Consider the following 24,040-nt stretch of genomic DNA (forward strand, 5'->3'; position numbering starts at 1 on the left):
ACACACATGTCCCCTCACTATCCAACCCATTTTACTCATTTTTTACTAGTCCCCTATGTTCCTCCCTGGCTCCAGCTGAACTGAGCTACTTGCTTTTAATAACATTTTGCATACTATCGAGCCCATTCCTTTACATATGTTGCTTCTTTGCTGGAATGTCCTTCTTTGGAAATTCTTTTTCTATTGTGCACGAAGGCATCTCATTGTCTAGGTATGATCTTACCCGAAGGATACTGTACACATGGCAAAAGGACCATGCCTCATAGTTGTTTTGATCCTTCAATAATGAGGTAACAGGAAAAGATAGACATTCAAAGGATTGGTGAGTGAGAGGTCATTCATTGAATAATATAAAGCAATCTTGACTCAAGAACTAAATTCATAGTATATTATAAATGTGATTTCAGGCTTTTATAACTGCTCCTATAAATTTCATATTTTAAAATAGTAATGAAAAAAATAATTTCAGAACATAAGAAAAGAACATTACTTAGATACACTACTTAAAATAGCAAAACTCTGGGAAATGAGCAAATGCAGAATCTAAGTCATATGTAATAAAGTGCCATTGGCTCTTAAATGAATAAAATGTCTTAGGAAGTATGGTATCGTTGCTTTATGAACACATTTAGGGCTAATTTATGTCCATTCCAAACATTATCTCAAAAAAGTGGGACCTATGTCCTGTAATTATGGCTTTAATGCATTTTAAGTAAGACATACATTTTTAAGAAATGTCTTCAAGAACATCTCAGCAAATTCCTAGGCCTTTATGTTCAATCGTTGGCTGAAGTTAAAGGAAGTCTATAATCATGCCGCCAATATTGCTATTAGTGAGTCAGATTTACTTCATTCCTTCCTTCATTCATTCATTCAGCTATGTATAGAGAACCACAATGAGTCAGGCATATTTCTAGGAGTCTAGGTGCTTGGCCTTCAGCAGTACACTCAACAGACTAAGTCTCTCATTTCCTGGCACTTACCTTCTGGGGAGAAGCATATATAAAAATTAATATAATCAGGTTATAATAAGTACTCTGGAGCAAATATAAGAGTTAAGGAGACAAAGTGGAAGGGAGGAGAATGCTACTTGTGAGAGTAGTCAGTGAAGACATCTTTTGTAGGAGAAACATCTAAGTAGAAACTTATGTGAAAGCAGGAGGGAGTCAGTCCTACCTCCATGGGGAGGTAGAGATGAGTAGGCAGAGGGAACAGTGAGTGCAAAGGTCCTGGGAAAATGTGGTACTGAATTCTTTCTAAGAAGAAGGAATGATATCTCATATTTAAGATTGTTTGAAAAATCAGATCACCTATATTGGAACCTGGGCTTCTTATGTATCATTAACTGCAATCTAAGTGTTATTTCAAAATTCCTTCTTTTCCTGGAATTAAAGGGTGTGTTAAGAAAAAAAAAAAAAAAAAAAAAAAAAGAACACTTATCTAGACCAAGTGTCACTGAAATACCCTAACTTAATGATTTCCTACTGATGGATATTTTTCGTAGTTGTTTTGATGATTACACATTGCCATCCATTAACTTAATGGCCCTGTCCCCCAACTCACTTATTTAAAACACTCACACAGAGAAGCTTAGCTTGTAGGAAGTGGATAGGTGAAACAATGTGGTCTAGTGAGTCACACCCGTCATAAAAGCCAGCGCCTCCCATTAGCTGTGATGAATTTTTAACAATCGCCCATCCAGCAGCAGAAGATGTGGGCGCAGCCAGAGGCAAGAGGCCAGAGGCAGTGGCCTTGCCTTTATACTACTCCTACCAAAGGGACTAAAACAGGCGCTACAATTCGGAGCTGCTTCTGCCTCTAGCTGGTGGAAACCGTGAAGGTGGTGGTGGTGGGAGTTTGGTGGCAAGAGATCTACCAAGCGGCAGGGGAAAAAAAAAAAATCCCTAGGAGGCTCAGTTGAAGGCTGCTGCCTCCAACTCCACTTGTCAGCCTCCCAGACGAGGACGCCTGGAAAGAGCACAAAGACGCCGAGAACCGAGAAACCCATCGCGGCTCGGCGGCGGTGCGGGCTCACTCCCGCTCCCCTCGGAGCGGCTCGGTGTGAACGTCACAAGTGACGCCCGGGGGCCTTCACCCCTCCGGCCGCCCCGGGCGCTGCGGGCGGAGGGTGCAGGATCGCTGTGGGAGGAGGGCGAAACTTGTCAAAGCAGGGACCACCACCAGCATCAAGCACCCCGGACCCGCGTCCCTGCAACCTATGCCGCCCACCCCCACTGCGATCGCGGCTCCTGCCCGGCCGGGGCGGGGTGGGTTGGATAGTGGGGAGGAGGCGGGCAGGGGGGAGGAGGAGAGGATGCTGTGCCCTAAACCCGGCCAGGAGGGGGCGGCGGGGGAGGAAACCGTGGCTCTGAGGGGGCAGGACGCGGTCTGAAGTGTGGGTCTAGCTGGATTCAGACTCCTGCACCCGGCAGCGCCGCGGAGGGGGGCGGGGGAGGAGAGGAGGTTGTGCTGTGTGTGTGCGCGCGTGTGTGCGCGTGTGTGCGCGTGTCTACAGGTAGCAGCGGCGGCGGCGGCGGCGGCGGCGGCGGCGGGGACCGGAGCCGGGGACGCGTCTGCAGCCACCTCCCTCCCCGCCTGCGATGCTCCGAGGCGATTGCTCACTTGGCTGACGGATCTGTACCCTCGGGAAGGGCGATCATCTCATCCTCTCCGTATCCACGCGTCTCAGCCTTCTTCCAGTTCCAAGTGTGTGTGTGCGCGCGTGTGTGTTTTGGGGGTATTTTATTTTTAATTTTTATTTCCCCCTTCTCCCTCTCCATCTCGGGGATTCTGCACATGGAAGCAGGTGGCTCCTGAAAAGAAATCTTTGGATACATTGGGTTTGCCAAGTTTTTTTTTCTTTTTTTCCCTCCTCTCTCTCTTTCTGCCCGTCCCCTCTGTCTTTCAGAGGCATCTGTGGTGCTTTTTTGCTTTTTTGGATTTCTATGCAGAAAACGTCTCTATGTTTATATACCGACCGCATCCCATCTAAATACATAGATAAGCGTGCCCGGGCACTTGGTTTTTCTCGTCTCTCTCTTCCCGACAAAGCGGAATGCGTTGGCGCCGATGGATAACGAGAGCAGCCTGGACATTCTGTTGAGCCCATTTTCTCCAAAAAGGAGGGAGCGTGAAGGATGGTTTAACGTTCGGCCATCGCTCGGCTGCACACTGAGCATCTCCAAGTATTTATGGTTGCAGATCAGGTGCAAACGGGACTTAGCGAGAAAGGTAAGGAGCTTCCCTGCTGTCTGCCGCCGAGCTCCGGCGTTTGTCTTCATTCCGGAATCGCTAGAACTTCCGACTCCCTGCCTCTCCCTCTCCCTCTCCCACCTTCCACCGCCCCTGCCCGGCTCGGTCTCCGGCGTTCGCCGAACCTTTTTCCAGTTCCAGTGGGAGGCAGGGGGGTGGGGGTGCTGGAGCTTCATCGTCTGGTGGAGTTTAAATACTTCTCCCTCTCTTCCTCCCCTCTCCCCGACCCCCAAGCCCAGGAGCTGAGTTTCCCAGTCCCCTCTGAGCTGTTTTAGGAAACCCATTTGTCTTAAAAAAAAAAATGCTACCTAAATAGCTGTTTTAAACATCTCTTGGTGCCCACCCCTCACCTCTATCCTCTGACAAAAATAAAAATCATTAAAAAAAGAAAAACTTGAATGAACTGGGTGGTTTCTTTAGCACTGGGGTTCATGGAACTCCCCCAAACGCTTATTTTCCTGTAACACCAAACCGGTACCCCGGGAGGAGTCCACCGGGGAGGACACTCAGCGTTGGTGTCTGCAGGAAGCCGATCCCCTTCCTTCGGAGGAGGGTCATTTGCCCGAGTTCAGCGCCATGGAGTGAGCCTGGCGCAGGGACCGCTGCTGCCACTTCGTTTCTTGTTAAAACCTCCTCCCTTTACGGTGTGCACGGCGTGGCCAGCTCCCGTGTCCCTCCCTAGTCCAGGAGACGCGTTTTCAGGCTCGACCTTTCGGGGAGATGGGGGGAAACTTGCCTTATGTTTCTCTTCTCTCTCTCCACCCTCCTTCCTCCTCCTCCGATCACCACCTCTCGCCCTCGGCAGTTTGCAAATTGTCCGTTTTGCCCACCACCCCTCCTGGTGGGCGCTACCCGCTCGTCGCCGCTCCTGCCCTCTCTTGTCCTCTCTCTCTCTCTCTCTCTCTCTCTCTCTCTCTCTCTCTCTCTCTCTCTCTCTCTCTCGGGCGCTTTCCGAGCAGATGCATCTTCTCTTCTTGGTCTTGGGCTTCCCCTCCCCACCGCGTCCCCACGCCGGCGCCCCTGCACCCCCACCTGCCCCCGACTCTCCGCGCCCCTCCTCCCGCCTCCCCGCGGCGCCCTGACCCTTCAGTCTCGCGCGCATCGGTCTCCGGGCGCTCGGGGAGCGTCTGTCCCGGAGCCGATGAGGTCCGGGCGGCCGGCGCCTGGCCGGCAGAGCTGGGGAGAGGAGGGATCGCGGGGAAGGCGAGCGGGAGGAGTCGTGGCCCGGAGGCCGGGAGAGCCCGTCTGAGCCGGGGGAGACCCGAGAGCAGGGAGCAAGGAGCGAGCGGGTGGGAGGCGCGCGCGGATGAGTGCATTCGCCTCCAGCGCCTTCGAGCGGCGCCCCAGCCCCTGCAGCCGGTCACCCTAGAGCTGTGCCCGGGGACCGCCGAGACCGCGAGCCCAGCTTCGGCAGAGAGAGGTACCAAAGAAACCAGGAGAGGAGAGAGTGGGAGGGTTTCCCGGGAGATGCGGAGGCTGAGCCGATGGAGGAACAATGCCGCCTCCGGGAGAAAAACCCTCGCCCCCAGCCCGGGCGGAGCGCGGGCGGGCCGCCTCCAGCCGCCCGCTCTCTCCCGCGGCCCACGGGGTGGTTCCCGGGGGTGGCTCTTATTCCCAGTTTGGCTGGGATAAGAAAGTTGTTCTTCCCCACATTTGCTGCCTAATGGTTTTCAGATCTGCACGGGTTCGAGCCCAGATGTCACTCCCTTAAGATCCCCCTCTGTGAGCAGCGACTAGATGACGCCTTATTGGGCGATAAACCCCTTGGGGGAGAGGAGGTAGTCTGAACATTTAAAAGGCTTTCCACTGGCTCCTGACTGTGCAGCCAGGTGCTTTGTGAGCAGACAGGAAAACCACCTGCAGGGAATTTAAAATTGGGAATAATCGATTCCAGGGGTGGTTGTTAGTGCCTTACAGAGATGAGGGAAGTTGTGTGTCTAAAATTTGATTCATTTGTGATTATTCTAAATCACAAACAGTTGGCCTTCACAAAGGTATTTATACTATTCTTTTTTTTTCTTTTTTCTTTCATTTCCAGGGCCACATAAGACTTAGGGACTGTAAATTTAGAAAGCTAGCTAACCTGGTGTCTAGTCTCTGCATTTTTTTACTTAATATACTAATTTTTGTTCTTTCTATACTGACACTACAGTAGTCTATTTTCTCTATATAAGTTCTCATACTGTACATAAAATATACTAGGTCATAATGTATTTCTCAAAAACCTATTGTGCTTGATTACAAATAGGATCGCATATAGAGATGTATCACTAGGGAAAGGCAGGGAGGGGTACATGTGTTTGAGTGTAAAAACCTATAGAATGTCTTGGCATTTCAATCAGCCATGACAACTAGCAGAACACTAGCTTTCCGAAATGAGCTCAGCAGCAAGGGCCAAGCACGGATTTTAAATATTAAATGTTAAGTACGAAAACATTGTTTACTGTGCCCTTGGCAGAGAATGAATCTAAGTCTATCCGCACTGCTGAGTGATTGAGTGATTCACAGAGAAAGTGGAAGTTAATCATTACGCAGGCCCTCTGATTACATGGTTTGATTAAAAGAAGTAACTGTTTTCTGTAAGCCTGCTATTCTACAGTTAGCCTTTCCAATCCTCTTAACACAAGCAGAAATTGAGGGAGTTCCTGCAGTGAGGGGCAGAGAGAGTCCTCTTTAGCTCCTCCTTTTCTCAGCCTCCCTTCTTCCACCCCCAAGGTACTCTCTGTCAGTCTTACCTTTATTTCCTTGGCAGTGGCAGTGTTTTAGTTTGTAAACATTTTCCTTTAATACTTAGATGTAAAGTATTTTCAAATATAAATGTCTGGGTCGATTTGAAGTTGAAGATGGAATATAAACTCACAGAAGGCAGGCTGAGAACTTCAGGGGCTGCAGGTGGAGTGTTAGAGGCTTGATGACTTTGAATGCCCTGGAGACTTCCCTTTCTCAAGTCTCTTCCCACCTGGAACTTCTCATATGATACTCCCCTTCTATTACTTCCACATTATTATTATTCCCTTAAATTAGTTCTTTAGGGTTGTTTTTTTTTTTAAAAAAAACAGGATAATTAACTATAACTAGAGAATACATATATAAATCTTAGCTCAGATGAAAAAGAACATTTTTTAAGCAAAGCTTACTTTCAGAATTCTGTTTAAAATTTTTATACAAAGGGATTATTTTATGAATTACCTAACAAACACTAATTTGTAGTTTTTGTAAGCAAAGCATAATTGGAATTGACAGTGAGATCTGAAACCACAGCAATTCAACAGTACGCTTTTGTACATGTTAAAGTCTTTTGAAGTGAAGATTGTTTATTTTCATCTTATTATATTGTAAATGGGAAGATTCTTATTTGAATTGCTGTGATTCCTCGGTTATATTTCAGTTATTTTGTAAAAGGAGTCCAGTTCAGCAAACTTATTTTTTGTTTTCTTAAAACATGGATCTGGCCTTGCAGATCTCTTATTAATGATGGCCAGGGGTTCCTTATATCTGGGATGCTAAAGTCCAGAATACTGATGGCATTCAACTACTTTCAGTACTTACTCCCCAATTTTACTTTTTAGATTTAAACACATTGCACTTGGAACTCCTCCCTAGTATATTCATTATTTCATTCACAAGACTCTTATTTACTACTTTCCTGAATAGTACATGCTTTGCTTATGCTAACATTTCTTTATGAATTATTTCCCACTGCCCCTTCCAGTCCCCCCCAAAAAACACTCAGCAACTGTAGGACTAGAGTACATTTTGTTTTCTTAGAATAGTCTTTCTCCATCACCCCGCTTCCTTCCTGTATGCTTACTCAGAGCTTTCAAAAGACATGATTCATACCAGGAGTAGCCTACTTTTCATACTTCTTGATGGTTGGCACCCTCCCTGGATAGCAAGTTCCCAGAGGCCAAAAACCATACCTGATTTATCATTTCATTCAGAATGCTTAGCCCATGTCTGAACATAAAGTAGGCCACAAATGAATATTAAATGCATTATTTAAAAATGCATTTGGTTATGAGGCAATAGAACATGACTAACAGTGGATTAAGCACATAAGGGTTTACCTTACATCATAAAAACTCAGGAGACAGTTGCTTAATCATTTAGGAATCAGCTTGTTTTTATCATTTTGGAACTTCTCATGGTCATGAAATTGCTGTTGTGCCTTTAGCATCATGTCTGCTTTCTAGGTCCCCCAAGGATAACAAAGACTACTCTGGGACAAGATTTCCCAACCTTGGCACTATTGTCATTTGGGGCCAGATAAGTTTGTTCCATGGGGGAGTATCTTATACGTTGTAGGATGTTTAATAACACCTGTGGTCTCCACTGACTAGATACCAGTAGCATGTCCCATTCATTCCTCTGCTTATGACAACAGGGAATATTCTAGACATTGCCAAATGTCTTTTAAAGGTAAATCATCCTGGGTTGACAATAACTACTCTTTCTTCAAAGGAAGGCAATCCCTGTTTCCTTCTCTCTCTCTCTCTCTCTCTCTCTCTCTCTCTCTCTCTCTCTCTCTCTCTCTCTCTTTGCATTGGAGTGATGGTGGGATCTCTTTCTTTGTTATTGTTGTTTGTTTAACAAATGGAAAAGAACTCTATGAAATTGTTAAAAAAAAAAAAAAAATTAAGAAAGGACAGGAAAGGGCCAAACAAGCTTTTTCTTTCTTTGAGCATTTGGTCCTTTTTTTGTGATGTGGACGTTCTCCCCATAGACTTCCATTCTCATATTCTTCCCAGAGCTGTGTCAGAGGGCCACCTCCAACTACAAGAGAAATTGGGAACTATAGTTTTAGTGTGGTATACCATTACCTCGGAGAAAATCAGAATCTGAAAAAAGAATGAGAAATGAATTTGTGTTTGAAAACTAGAAGTGTTTGCCTCTATTATAGGATAAATTAATATGTAAACTTCACTAAATATTTTTAGAAAGAGAAAAAGTAAAGAGAGTAGATATACTTTTCACATACTAAATATTTATAAAACAACTAGGATAATACTGATATCCCCCCCCCCCCCGATGATATTTTACTTGGAAAATAACTGTGCAGAATGGCGGCATTTTGCTCTCTATATATGGTAGATGGCACCTCATTTCCTGTAGTCCAGTGAATAAAGCAGTAGTTTGCTATTTATGCCTATGAATTAAATAGTGGCCAATCACGAGAAATGTTGTCAAAGGAGATAAAAAATGCAGATCTGTTGTTTTTATAGTCCTTTCTAAAGCTTGTATTTAGAAAGATAGCACTCCCTAGTGATGGCATTAGGTTAAATAATGGTTTCTTGCACAGATGTGTTATCATGGGCTATAGTAATTTTAAATTGGGTTGCTCAATTATTTATCTAAGTGTGGTAAAAAAAAAAAAAAGAATTCTACTTTACAAAGATTCCTATGACTGTGATGGTAAATGATCTTGTCTGGTTGAGTACAAAGTTGTTTTTTAATTTCTTACCCTTGTCTTTCATTCTTTATGAATTTGTTGAATGCCAATTGTGCTCATTTATGAGTAGAATATAGAAATACAAGATATGCTATCTATTAAGAAACTTTGGCTGAAACCAATTTGGCTCAGTGGATAGAGCGTCAGCCTCCGGTCAAGGGCATGTACCTTGGGTGTGGGAACATCCCCAATAGAGGGTTGCAAGAGGTAGCTGGTCAATGTTTTTAACTCTCTATCTCTCTCCCTTCCTATCTGTAAAAAAAAAACAATAAAATATATTTTAAAAAAAGAAAGAAACTTTGGCTTGCAGGTAACAGAATGCCCAATTACAGTCCTATACAGCAAACACTTCCGTTATCTTGCAGAACAAGGATTCTGGAGGTATGCTGGTCCAGGGTTAGCTACCTCAGCAATTCCAGGATGCAGGGCTCTGAGACAATCTTACTGGAATTCTGTAGGCTCTCCATCTTGGGAAGAAGGTAATATGTTTACCATAGAGTCAAATGTCACCTCTTCAAATAGTCCCACTCGAAGCAAAAAGATAAGAGGCAGGCTTCTCATGGCAATGGGAGGAAAATGTTCCAAAACTATCAGCAGATTTCCTTTATTCTTGATGAACGCTATGACTCTTTCCACTTCTAATCACAGGCAAAGAAAAAATGCCTCCCATGACTGGTTTTGACAATGATGGTTCTTCCCCTGGGCTGGAGGGCAGGTCTGCTTTCTCTGGACACAATGATGTCACACAAACAAAATCAGGACTCTTGCTCACTGGAGAAAGGAGGCAATAGCTGTAATTAGGGTATCTATAAGGTGTGCCATAAATATTATGTCCTCATCAAATTTCCTAGAATATGGAATGCCTATGTTATAATTAAACTAGAGGGTGGGGTCCCTTGGTGTGGCCTGTGGGGATCAGACCAAAACTGGGAGTCCAAAGTTGCCTGCTGCTCCTGCTCATCCAGCCCCCACTATACCTGTCCCCTCCTGTTGGTAGGCTCACTGCTGCTCCACTGTGGTATCCGGAATGCAGTGGCCAGCCTTAAGCCCTGTGTCTGGCTGAGCAGTGCTCCAGCTGTGGAAGCGCACTGACCACCAGGGGCAGCTTCTGCATTGAGGGTCTGTCCCCTGGTGCAGTGTGCATCATAGTGACCAGTCAAATGGTTGAATGGTTGCTTAGGTTTTTATATATAGAGATGTCTGAGCATGCACACGCATTGAATGGTCTTTGAATCCATGGACCTAAACTGTATACATGTCAGGCTGCATGCTTCTGGTGTAGACCGGTTGCTTTCATGGTGTCCCATAGATAATTTAAAATATAATATTATCTAGAGAATCATAAAATCTGTAAATCACCCTTAGAAAGAATCATTACTGACACAATTATGTTACCTTACATGTCTAAATCCAAAGTCCTACAATTTCAACTTATAACTACATCATGGAACAACCATAGGTAAACCAGAATATGTCCTCCTTACTAACTTAGTAGATCATCTGTGTTTGCCATGTGCTCCTACAATAATGATTGAGGAATAATGTGAAAAATGACTGAACTGTTTTGCCAATTACTGTCATGAAGAAGTACTTATTCTCCTTTATGCCCAAATTAAGATGGTCACCCTGCTTTTGTCCCTTAGATCTTCCAACTGCTTACTTGGTGGATCTAAGGGACAGATCTAGTTTTTAGCTCACATGGCAGTGACTATCTCTCATAGAAAATTATAAGTCTTTATTTTCATTACTTTGAAAATATAAATTCACGGAAGCGCAGCCAATTTTGTATTCAATTGAAAACCATCTCCTTTTACCCTGCTTCCTTATTTGAATCCATTTTTAACTTAAACTTTGCTTCAAGATTTGATTATATTTAGGATTTTTATCATAAGCAGCTTCAAATTATTTTTGGAAGGAGAAAGAATGCACACATTCATATATATATGCATGTGCAAACAAATGAAGGCTGTCATATATCACTCAGTAAATGTCATTTTCCTGAATGAATATATGTTCAGAAATTAGACAATGTTGTGTGCAATAAACTGCTGAATTATGTTCTCATCAGCATGTACAATGGTATTTCAGGGGAAAAAGGTACCAGTGGTCCTTGAATCATTTTGATGGAGATCCATATTGTAATTTGCAGGCAGATGGAATCTAAGGGAAGGAAGGTGTAGAAAAAGTTTAAATAAGATTGTATAATAATAAGAATTCATTTTACATATTTTGCACTATGATCAGACAGCAATTGGTTTTTTTTTAAAGTATATTTTATTGATTTTGTACAGAGAGGAAGAGAGAAGGATAGAGAGTTAGAAACATCGATGAAAGAGAGTCATCGATCAGCTACCTCTTGCACACTCCCTACTGGAGATATGCCTGCAACCAAGGTACATGCCCTTTATCGGAATCGAATTCGGGACCTTTCAGTCCCCAAGCCGATGCTCTATCCATTGAGCCAAACCGGTTTCGGCCAATTGTGTTTTTTTTTAACCTTTTTCCTCTCTAGCATTTCAGTAACTTCATTTTTATACCTTAATTATTATTATTTTTAATTTATTGATTTTAGAGAATGAGTAAGAGAGAGGGAGAGGGAGAGGGAGAGGGAGAGGGAGAGGGAGAGGGAGAGGGAGAGGGAGAGGGAGAGGGAAAGAGAAAGGGAAACATCAATTTGTTGTTTCACCTATTTATTCATTCATTGGTTGATTCTTATATGTGCCCTGACCTGGGATCAAATTGACAACCTTGGCTTATCTGGATGATGCTATAACAAGTCAAGCTACCTGGTACCTGGCCTGGACTGTAACCTCATTTCTACTCAACAACTTTCTACCCAGTATAAAGGGGCAAATAAGCTTTAACAATGAAGCATATTGTGAAAGACCCAGGACTAGAAAGAATGAATTTGATATCTTATTTTCTCAATGCAAAATTTTTGTCTCAAAACAAATGCTTACTATCAGCATTTTTTTTTTTTTAAATTTATCTTATTGTTGAAAGTATTGGTGATGTCCCCTTTTCCCCCTCCCATTGATGCCCTCCTCTCCACTCCTTCCCCTCTTCTCCTCCTCCTTTCCCCCTAGCCCAGACCTTCACCACACTGTAGTATCCATGGGTTTTGCATATATGAATGTACATTCTTTGGTTAATCTTTTCCTGACCCACCCCATCTCCATCCTCCCCTCTGAGATTCGTCATTTTGTTGAATACTTCCATGCCTCTGGATCTATTTTGCTTATCAGTTTCATTTGCTTATTTGATTCCATATATGAGTGAGATCATGTCTTTCTCTGACTTATTTCACTTAGCATGATACTCTCCAGGTCAAAGGGTAAGAGACTCTTCTTTTTTACTGCTGTATAGTATTCCACAGTGTAATTGTACCACAGTGTTTTTAGCCACTCATCTACTGATGGGCACTTCCAGATTTTAGCTATTGTAAATAGTGCTGCTATGAGCAAATGGGTGCCTATCTTCTTTCTTTCTGATTGGTGCTTCTTAGAATATACTTCTAGAAGTGGGATCACTGGATCAAATGGCAGCACCATACTTAATATTTTGAGAAAACTCTACACTGTTTTCCATAGAATGCCTTTTCAGAGTATCTCATCTTCCCATCTATCCTGTTCTCCTTTTTCAGGCTCCATGCCTGAAGTTGTTTGCATCTCAGAAACCACTTTGACCTGAACTCCTTGCCTCCAGTGTGTGTGTGTGTGTGTGTGTGTGTGTGTGTGTGTGTGTGTGTGTGACTGATTTCTGAATCAAACTTAAAATCTTAAAATTATAATTAGTAACTCTATCTGTGTGTAGGGTCAGAAACAGATGCCTCCCCTTTTTGTTTTAATGGATGTATTTGAAAGTGGAAATGGGGAAGTTGGGTTTGAAATAGATTCACAGTTTGGGGGGCACTCTTGTATGAAGTGAAGAACACCAGGGGAGAATGTTTACTAAGCGCCTTCTGAATTTCTTTCTTCTGGACCTATCCAGTAGCTTGTATTCAGCAATGCACTGTGAAATGATTAAGGTTCGCAGCATTCACACTAGGAGTTGCAAGTTCCCAAAGCCCCTCTCAGGGAATAGAATATTTAATTATATATTTAATATATCATATTTACCCCCAAACTAAGGAACCACTGGATTACAGGATGCATCATTATTTTATATATACTTTAGAAAGAAGACACACCCCAACTAAATCATTTAGAATTTGCATTTTTTCATATAATAAAAAACTGCTTAGACTTAAGCAGATGTAGATTTTATAAAATATCAATATTTTATAGGTATAAAAAATATAATAGCAACAAGTACATTACTTTAAGAATTCCAAAAACTGTGCTCGCCTCACCACATGAATATTGTATTTGCTCTGTCAGCAATGCAGAAAGTTCAACAGAACTGTTAGGATTAAGGCCCCTTCTCCTGGATGAGAAAGAGCGCTGAAGAAATCAAAGGCCAACAAAGGATGCAAAAGTGAGAAGAGGCAAGGAGAGAATGCATTTTTCCATCTCCCACAAGGAATTAAGTATCACTATATATCAACGTTCTGCTTAAAAAGAGGATCTTCAGCAAGAGACAATTGGCAGATAGAAATGAAGATTTTGTTGTGTTTTGTTTTAACATTACCCAACCACATACTATTGATTAAAAAAAAAATGAATAAAAGGAAGAGGGGTCTGGGGTTGGATCAGTCAGAGGCTAGTATTTGTGGATATAGCTTGACAGTTCTTACTGTGCCGTTCCACAGACAACAGTGTTTCTTTCCTGTATTGTATTTGAAAATTGCCACTGCTCTTAAGTGGCCAGAAAGCTGGGTACTTACTTTCTGATGAATAACAAGCTCTCCAGAGGTATGCCACTCGCCTTTCCCTTATTGTAGCTGCAGTCGCCACAAAGAAAACACTGTGTTCCCTCTCACCTACCTATTTTCCCAAAAAGCAAGGTGATTTGTAGAGCATGAAAAATACCTTTCCTCGTTCGACTATATATTCTTGAAGCTCTCTCTTAATACAACTAAAGTATAGAAATGCACATATAATATTGCTGCAAGTAAGCAGAGTTTCACTGAATGATTGATTAAATTATTTTAATCCTATACTTAGGTCACTTTCTCCATAAATAGAAAACTATTCAAGATATTAGAATTTAAAATAGAAAAGATAATTTAATGGCTTAGAGTCTTAGACCATTAATTAGGTTGTTGAGGTTATATTCACATTGCAATCACATTTTTTTTTATGAATGACTAAAGATGGAAATCACAATTTTTGATTCCAGATGATCTGTAAAACATGTTGCAAAAAGAAATAATTCACTTAAATTTCCCCCCAAAAAATATCCAATGGCGTTTCAAGCTGGGAAGTTGAAAGGGTCATAAATGGCTTTTTAGGCAACAATTGTCTACCTTCTCAGTTTGCAGGGGACAGAACTGAGACTGAGATAAAGCATCACTTGCTTGGTATACAATGATAAGACTTGGACAGACTATCCTGATCTTCATGTAACGCCTTCATGTAATGCCTTAATTTTACATACAGGGCAGTAATACATATATCAGCACCCTATGTGATGTATATCTGTGACTATAGAATTATTAGTTTAGAAGTGCAGGCAAGAATTGCCAGGACTCATAGAGAATGAAGTTTTATTTTTAGGCAGATTTAGTGAAAAAAGTGTCTCTTTTTAAAAAAAAATTAAATTCTTTATTGTTGAAAGTATTACATATGCCTACCCCCTCCATTGACCTCTCCCTGGCCACTCCCCCGCCGCCACCCTCCCCCCCGCCCCAGCACAGGCCCTCACACCCCTACTGTCCACTAGTTATATTTATATGCATGCATATAAGTCTTTTGGTTGATCTCTTACTGCCCCCCCCCTCACCCTCCCTTGAAGAAGACTGGGTTATGTCTAAATGGAGAAGTGAAAGCAAAGCATTGCTTGAACTAAATAAAATTTAAGACTAGGACATGTAGCAGAGGCAATTGGTCATTCTAGACTTTTTTGAAAGTAAAAATAAATAAAAAAACCCTCACATTGAGAAATACTACTATAGAAAAAAATGGTGTTTATTAAAACATAGATATCTTTCTGGGCTGAATAGTTTGGCTTACGACCTCTGCAGATCATAAATATTAATTGTATATTCACTCTGAGATAAACAAGTCCTTGGAAAAACTGGTTTATATCACTCATATCAGGAAAACTCATTTCTAAGAGAAAACAAATTAATTTATTCCAAATGAAAAATAGAACTTTCTGAGCATATGTCTATTAATGTCACTGGCTGGTACCAAATCAATTTGAGATTGCTTGGTTGTTTGTCATCCAATGAGGAGATTCTCCTTATCATAGCCTGGGCAAATACTGCTTTCTAACATGGGTGCCTTCTCCCCAGGAAGTACCGGAAACACTGCCGCTCCAAACATATCTTCTTGCCCATCCTCCCTTTCACAGGACATTTGTGATCAAAATGTCTCGTTTGCTTAAGGGAGACAGGCCCTGGTTGGTGCTAATCTGTCTTTTAACATCCAGCGACCATCCTCATCACTTAAGAAACAACAACCGTGTAACATTTTTCCAAGGCCTAAGAGGTGCAGTTTCCAGTGAGATATATCCCTCTGTTTCTACTAAATTGCACATGAAATCAATATGTCCCTCCTGACTCTCCTTGAATCCACTCTCTGTAAAAAACAGCAGCTCGTTTGGGGAGTCAGTGGCTAGAATAACCAGCAACCTGGGAACAGGGAAGGAATCTGAGCATGTTTTCTATGGAACTCCATAAACATGGTCGTAATTTCTCACGAATCGGATCATGATGGCTCAGCCAGTCAGAAATACACTGGGAATAGTCCTGGTATTCAGTTTAGAATGCCGTTACCTCACCAAAGAAGCACGAGACTTCACAGAACCAACTCTCTGTTTGGGACCCTCTATCTACCACGCGGCCCTGAAAGTAAAGGAGAGTGAGGTGATGATGGTGCTTTAGGACAGAAAGAAGGCACAGTCCCTGGAGTGGAATAATCTATCGGGAAGATACAGAGAGCATAAAGAGTATCTTTAAGTTTGCAATATCCCTTAAATTTCTTACTATACTTAAACTTGCAAAGCCATAATGTGTCTGGGTGTGTATATGTGTGTATCTGTGTGTGTGTGTGTGTGTGTGTGTGTGTGTGTGTGTGTGTATGTATATGTGTGTCTACTCTATCAATCTATCCATCTGTGTGATTTAATTGAAAGTTGTGGGTAAAAGGCACATATGAGAAAGCATGGGAAGAAACAACTACTTTTCTTTGGAAGGTTATTCATATTTCATAGACTGTTTAGATGAGAAACGGGAAAGACGCTAGGAAATGTGTTCTTGGTCACCAGGAAAATCAGTCCAGCATAAAGTTTTCTTACTTTCATGAATATGATTTATTTCCCTTCATCCCCATGCCTCCTGATCCCTGCAGTCTCTTCCATGGCTCCCTTTCTGTATAAAAAATGTCCGTGGGATTATTGCAAAAGCCTCCTAACTCTGAGTGTCAGGAGCCAACACTCCAGTTACGTATACATTTGTATGAATTTCGCCTCATTCCATGTGATACTCAGCTAAAATGAATGAAAGGCCAGTAAGATCAGTTTAAACCAGGTCTATTACCAGTGAAAGGAAGCTTTGTTTCCCTCCAGAAGGATGCTTTAGGGCCGGCCCTACAGGCAGGCCAAGAGCCAACCCCTGGGGCGATTAGAGGATTGAGAAACTGGAATGTGGGAAAGGGGCCACAAAAATTGACAAGACCCTGCAAACAAACTTCTACCTCATTTTAAAAAAATATATTTCATTGATTTTTTACAGAGAGGAATAGAGAGGAATAGAGAGCTAGAAACATCGATGAGAGAGAATCATCAATCAGCTGCCTCCTGCACACCCCCCACTGGGATGTGCCCGCAACCAAGGTACATGCCCTTGACCGGAATCGAACCCAGTACCTTTGAGTCCACAGTCCAATGCTCTATCCATTGAGCCAAACTGGTTTCGGCTTCTGCCTCATTCTTTAGCCCAAACTTTGATCCTGTTGTTATGTTAGTATTAAAATGTGTGATTCTGTGTAGTCCTCATCCTTTCTTTGATTTAGCTTATGTATATGTCTAATAGGGTTGATAATGTCAACCTCATAGGGCTGTTGTGGGATTAAATTAAATAATGTATTGTAGCACCTTGGCCTGGCACACAAAGAATGTCCAAAAGTGTTCTTATTGCTATGCTAACCCTTCACGTGGATACACCAACACACTCTGCTCACTCAATCTCAGGCATTTATCACACCCCCTTTAGGTACGAGGTCAGGGATGGCGCTAAATACAGTGGAGAAGAAAGGGATAAATCCAACCATGTCTGAGATTCTGGGAATTCTTTGGAGCCTTTGAAATGAGAGTATTCTGCATCCCAGTTCTGGGTAATGCAAGAAAGATAGGGGTAGCCGAAGCGAGTTTGGCTCAATGGATACAGCGTCGGCCTGTGGACTGAAAGGTCCCGGGTTCGGTTCAGATCAAGGGCATGTACCTTGGTTGCGGGACATCCCCAGTAGGGGGTGTGCAAGAGGTAGCTGATGGATGATTCTCTCTCATCGATGTTTCTAACTCTCTATCCCTCTCTCTTCCTCTCTGTAAAAAAATCAATAAAAATATATTTTAAAAAAAGAAAGATAGGGGTAGTTTACTCACACATGAAGGAAGTATACAGCATTTAGAAATGGTGAAATTGACAGCTTTAAGAAATTGAAGGGCTCTGTCAGCATTAGGATGTGAAAACATCTGAGTCATGGGCTTGCTGGGGAGGGAGTGTTTAATAGGTGCCTTTGTAAAATCTCCAAACTACGCTGTATCGTTTCCTATACATGCTTAAATCTCTTAATTACAAAAACAGCTTTAATTATACCTAAAGTATGTGCCTCTTCAATCATGTTTTAATCACACTTGAAAAAAATTAAATTTATCCCAAAGTTATTTTCTGCATTTCAATTCTGATTTTTAAACTCTGGCATATTTCGAACCAAAAAAAAAAAAAAATTTGCATTAAGTTAATGTTTATGCTTGCACATAATCCCACACTTTCAAGGCAACACTTAAAATATTCAGAAGAGCTTCACAAGAGGGAGTAGTTTAATTCTGTTGTTGACTCAGAGCCATTGTTCTTCACAGTTACAGCTCCACTGGCATCGGCTACATATGGTCACTTGTTTTCTCAGTGTACAGAGTGATAATGCATTAACATTCTGGCTGCTGGTGGAGGCGATGCTGTGCTTTAGAGAAATGTACCAGGGAGGACATGCTGCCTCTTGGGCGGGAAGGAGGACAACATCAACAGGGGAGAACCTGAAGACTGCCTTAGACTACTAATCACTGGAGTGACCTTCCCAGAAGCCTACTTTTCAAACTTTGGCCGTTGGTGGGTGGAACCGATATTGAAAAGAGTGGTCATCAGCGTCAATGATGAATCACTGCCATGCAGATTTTGTCAAAGTGGAGTCCTGGGTTGCTGACTGATGGCCATGTGGAGGTCCATTAGAAGTACTTAAATAGTTTTTTGGGGCATCAGTCTTTTCAGCAACAAGAATGTGAGACTCTGACCAAGGTTCGGCGAGCATGACCTTTCTGTTACCTTCTGCAGTTCCTTCCCATTGGTGTATATGAAACGAAGGGGGAAAAAAGCCAATGAAGAACTCACGTCTGTTCTCATATCACAACAGATGTTACCCTCATGTATTTTTATTCCAAGTGGAATTCTATCCCAGGAGACACTTCTAGTAATACAGGCCCCGCGGGCTTCTACTTACCTTTCCAAGACAATCTGGTTCACATCTATGTTTGTGAATAAAAAAAAACTAATACTAGTAGCAGCACCAGAGGGAGCCACTTACACAGTTTTGTCTCCAGCCTCAGCAGAGCCGACAATAAGGTCTGAAATGCAGAACTATTAAGATTTTATTGTATGTTCTTAAAAAAAAAAAAAAAAAAAAGAATGGTGGAAAAGTTGATATGGAAAATCTGCTAGCAGCAATTCCATATTATGGAACTAATAGCAACCATTTCATTTCTCCCACTTGAAATATTTGTGAATGGCAGTTGCCTGCCTGAAATCCAAAAAGTAAATCATATTTCAAAATGTAAAATTCTATTTGGAGCAAGGGGTATTCCCTCTGATCCTGCTATTGTCCCTTTTTAGAATACTATTGGCAAGTTTTGATGTTTGAAACCTGTGCCAGTGTACTGTTTTTTTGTAATGTAAGTGATGCTACAAGAAATAATAAAACTATTTAGATGAACATGCTGGTGCGCTCTCTCTCTCTCTCTCTCTCTCTCTCTCTCTCTCTCTCTCTCTCTCCTTGTCTCTCTATTATACACACACATATGCGTACACGTCTTTTCTTTGCACTCGTGATTTTGTTATAAGGACATCAGGTAAGCTAGTCTTTGAGTTCCATGGTGGGAAGAGATAATCAGTACACCACAGGAGAAATAGAAGTCGCATATCTTTATTAGCACAGTGACCTTTTCAATGAAGAAACAGCCAAAGGCCTATGGTTTTTAGGATACTCTCAGTACCACACTGACAAAAATATTTCAAGAAAATGTATTGATTCCAACTGTCTGGTGTTGGAGGGGAAGTTTCACTGGCCTAGATTTAGTGAACATGAGTAGATTTTCTGTTTTATCTTCACACATTCTTACCTAAATCATAAGGACATTGGAAAGGCAGAATAGCTATAGATCCTCTTGAAAAAAAAAAAAAAAAAAGAAAGAAAAAAAGGACCTCATTCTTCTTTTTTAGAAATCCTCATGTGAGAATATGTTTTTATTGATTAATTTTTTTTTCTTTTTTTTTCTTTTTTTTTTTTTTTTAGAGAGAGAGACACCAGTGTGAGAGAGAAGCATCAATTAGTTGCCTCCCGGTGTACTCCCTATCCTCAGATCAAACTTGCAATTTACTGATGTACAGGACAACATTCCAACCAACTGGGCCACCCAGGCACCCAGGCAGTATAGGTTTGAGAACATCAGGTAAATCTCATTACACACAATCACAAGAAAGAATAATTCTATAAGATAAAATAATATCCACTGGTTAATAATAGTGGCACTTTGTTGACCTGATTATAATAAATAAAATAAAACAATAAAGTTTGCAGTGTATGATGTTGGTGACAAGTGGTTTCTTAGGTTTCTTTCCATGTAATAGTCATTCTCCTCAAGAAAGTACTTTTATATTCATGGTCTGTGCTAAAGGATAAAATGAGGAGGAAGACTAGTTGTACTTGACTTCTTGGTAGTATTTATCTTCTTTCTTTATAAATAGTCTTTCATTCTTTTCTTGCATTGCCACTCTAGCCAAGCTGCTTCCTTGACAAACTGCCCATATCTAATCCACAGGGAAATGCAATGGGACTCTCATTAAATGTCTTTCTGTTCATGTGACTTTAGGAAATACAATTTGACTCTGAGGCAAAGAGCACAAAGTATTTATTTTTTTGGTTCATATCTATCTATCTATCTATCTATCTATCTATCTATCTATCTATCATCTATCTATTCAATTATCCACCCATGCTACTGTTTCATTTGAATTTTTCAAATAACGTATTTTCCGGCGTATAAGACGAACCCCCTAATTTTACAATTAAAACATAGGTTTAAGCCTATATTCGCTGTATAAGACTACCCCCCACTTCCGAGGCAACACCAGTTCTTATTTTTAATAGCCTGCCTCTTTGACTCTGGCCAATCTGAGCAGGCTTTTTTTTCATTTCAAAAGTCGTCTTATACGCCGGAAAATACGGTAGTACTTATCAGTCTAGTAAAAGAGACCACTGCAGAGGAAAAGATCCACAGTAATTTTACCAACTTCAGGAGTCTGGCAGACATTGATGGATTAGTACTTCCTCAGGAACTCTTAGGCCTCAAGATGTCTAGGGAAGTTCTAGGCTGAGGTGGTGGGTCAAGTGGGAAGCTCTGGATCTAAAGACAGGTGATCTGCCCATCTCATGGGCAAGAAGATAGAATGGAACCTTTTCTTCCTGGGAAGAGGATGAGGGAGAAGCAGCAGTGATGGCAGAGGAGTTGGCATGAGTTTTGCACAGACAGGTTGCATGAGTGGCATCTCCTTGCTTGGACTGAATTGTATCATGGGAGCTGTGTCACTGGCTGAAGAGAAAGAAAAGGAATGCCCAAATATTCATCTGAATATGACAAAGGAGGTATTTATATATAGTACTTGTCAGTTCATTCAGGCTATTATAACTAAAATAGCATATATTTTTATATGACAAAAATCAACTTAAACTAATTTTTCCCCTCATACTTTTAGAGGCTGGAAAGCCCAAGTTCAAGGCAAATTTGGTGTCTGATGAGGCCCAACTTCCTGCTTCATAGACAGCTCTCTTCTCACCATGTAAGGACACAGCAGAATGGGGAGGGAACCTCCGTGGGGTCTCTTTTATAAAGGCACTAATCTCATACATGAGGGCCCCATCCTCATGACCCACACAAATCCCAAGAGTTCCACTTCCAAGTATCATCACACTGAGGATTAGGCTTCAACATATGAATTGTGGAGGTGGGGGGGTGGACACAAGCATTCAGTCTATAACAGTATTCTTAGTGGTAGTATACAAAATGCTGGGCAAGGGCAGGGAGCAGATGAGTGGGTACCCAATTCCCTGCCCAGGAATGATTAAATGACTTCATATTATTTAGGAGAGACATATGGAGGCTTCAGTTTGCTACCTCAGATGGAAATCAGGAGCTTTAGATATGAAGTGAGAAGGACACTCTGGTTGTGTAACTGCTCTAAGGTGAGTTCTGTCCTCCCACTTCTGATGTCTCTCTTGTGGTTAGCAGTAAAACCCTTGAAAGGAAAAGGACCAGCACAATGATGCCTTTGGAGGGAGCGAGGAAGGAGGATTTAGGGAGCAACATCTCATTTTGAAGTCAGGTTTGCTGGAGCTGAACCACAAGGGGATGGAGTGAGTGGTGTGGAGAAGGCTGAGGATGTAGTATCTAAACAACCAACAGGAAACAGGAAGTCTGACATGGGTTTCAGGTGGTTGGAGAGGCAGATATGAGAAGCTCCATCAAAGAAGTCCACCTGAAACCCTAAGCAAATGAATTGAAATAAAAACTCACGATGACACATAGAAGGAAACTGGGTGCTGAAGGAGGAAACTGGTCTCTCTGGTTTTTGGTTCAGTGTTTATTAGGCAAAATCAGAACATTTGGAGTATCTTGGAAACCATATTTCTTTTTCAAGCTTATTGTGATTAAAGGGTGATTTCAAATATTTAGGTTTAACATCCCTCCAACTAATTATAGTAGCTCAATGGTATGGGTTAAATTCTGGATCTTCAAGCAATGCTTTAAGCAAAAATATCCTTTGCCAAGTGCAAAATAGGCAAATTTACAGCTCCCTATTATAGGAGGATTGCTGTTTAAATCTAATGAGATGGCAGGGGGTAGGTGGGGGTGATAATTTAAGGCAATTGACAAGCATTATATATCTTTCTCTGATACTTATTATTTTTACTTCTCAAGTCATTTAGCAGTATGAAGACAAATCCTGCTTGTTCTGAGGAGAAGTAGGATGGAAAGAGTTTGATGCAGTAGATAGTGCACTGGACTTGAAGTTGGATGATATGCATATAGGTTCTAACTTTGTCATGTATTAATTGATTGGTGGAAGCTACTTAATCTGGCTGACTCTCAACGATTTTCCTATATAAAATACCATAGGAAAGGACATATATTTGCCTGTTTCATAGAGTAGTTCCAAGGATCAAATGAGCCACAGGCTGAAAGGGAATTTATATATTATTAAGCTCTACACGAATAGAGGATACTGTTGAGTATACCAGAGCAGAAGCACCATTCTATAGTGGAGTCATTCAGCGCATAGGCCTCATGGTCAGATGGGCCTATATATGAATTCCAGCTCTACATCAGGCTATTTGGCATCACTGCCTCAATTTCTTCATTCATAAAGGAATATAAGAACCACTTTACTTTTGGAGCATTTCAAGGAGTAAAGAAAAATGTATATGAAGTGCTTGGCTCAGAGCCTGATATGGAAGGTGTGTAAATGAAATAAATATTCAGCATTACTAGGTGTGATAATTGTAGTTGACTCAACTGAGTTTATCTTAGAAACAACAAACCCATGGCATTCACAGAAAGGGATCTCAAAGCCCAAGTATGTAGTTTGTATTGAAGGACTGAAATCTTTATATTTTACTGCTAACAATGTATAAAAAGTAAGTTAGTTTTTTGTTTTGTTTTTTTTCATTTGGGAAACTTGGTGACTCAAATTTTGGCATTGTATTATTGTAACATCTATCTATCTATCTATCTATCTATCTATCTATCTATCTATCTATCATCTATCTACCTATCATCTATCTATCATCTATCAGTCATCTATTTCTGTGGATTGCTCCATCTGTCAACAGTCATCTGTTGTGTCACCTTGTCCATACAGTGATTGAACATCATTTTGAATATACAGACCTGTCTGGCCAAAATGAAGAATCCTGAGTGAGAATCCCTATTCTATCGCCTCGCCCATATTCACTACAGAGGTAGCAAAATTCAGTGGTTCACCGATAGTTATAAAAGAAAGGGCAGAGGTGTTTCCTTTTTTTTTTTTTTTTTTTTACTTTTTGCTTTTATCCTTTCTATTGTTCTCTTGTTATTTTTTGTTGTTGTTGTTGTTCTCCTATCCTTTGATTGGACCTGTTCACATTTTTCCTAGTCTTTCTCCTCTTTTTTCTTTATCATTAGCATATCACTGATTGGCCAGATTATTATGCTCTCTGAATGCATAATAATCTGGCCACTCAGTGTATATATATATATATATTTTTTTTTTTTCAAGACCCACTATGACAATTATATATACTATATTTTGAATACTTACAATCTTTTACCGATTAGTCAGTTTTTCTCCCTTACACTTACTTATGGCTTGTCAGGTTTGCAAACAAATACTTAGAAGTATAATTAATGCAAAAACTATTTTTTTTTTTTACCCTTATCTTTGTTGGCCCCTCCTAATTCCCAGCCTCTGCAGTTCTTTCTCAAAGATAATATCAATGGAGCAATAGTGTCAGCTATAGCTAGAGTAAGATCCCACCTTTCTTCCTAAGAGCACCAGGGTATAAAATAGGTTCTTGCGGAGTCTGGAATTTGGAGATGCAATAAGTTGGTGATAATTTGATTTCTGCTTGGCTTCTGAGGCCTTGCCCATTTGTTTCCTGTTGTTCTCCATTTGGTAAATGGGTATCTGCTGGGTTCCTTTCAAATAGACCC

The 24,040-nt window shown here is 41.3% G+C and overlaps 1 protein-coding gene across 1 annotated transcript in view; it reads left to right on the forward strand.

Annotated features, from left to right (window-relative positions):
• The first annotated feature begins 2,557 nt into the window (after positions 1–2,557).
• Positions 2,558–24,040, forward strand: part of NLGN1 (neuroligin 1) — an 806,764-nt gene continuing 785,281 nt past the window's right edge. Inside the window, exon 1 of the mRNA XM_084874160.1 lies at positions 2,558–3,231. The gene's annotated coding sequence lies outside the window, so the exon portion shown is untranslated. The remainder of the gene's footprint in view (positions 3,232–24,040) is intronic.

Source organism: Pipistrellus hanaki (genome assembly GCF_964339955.1).
Source record: "Pipistrellus hanaki genome assembly, chromosome: 2".
NCBI lineage: Eukaryota > Metazoa > Chordata > Mammalia > Chiroptera > Vespertilionidae > Pipistrellus > Pipistrellus hanaki.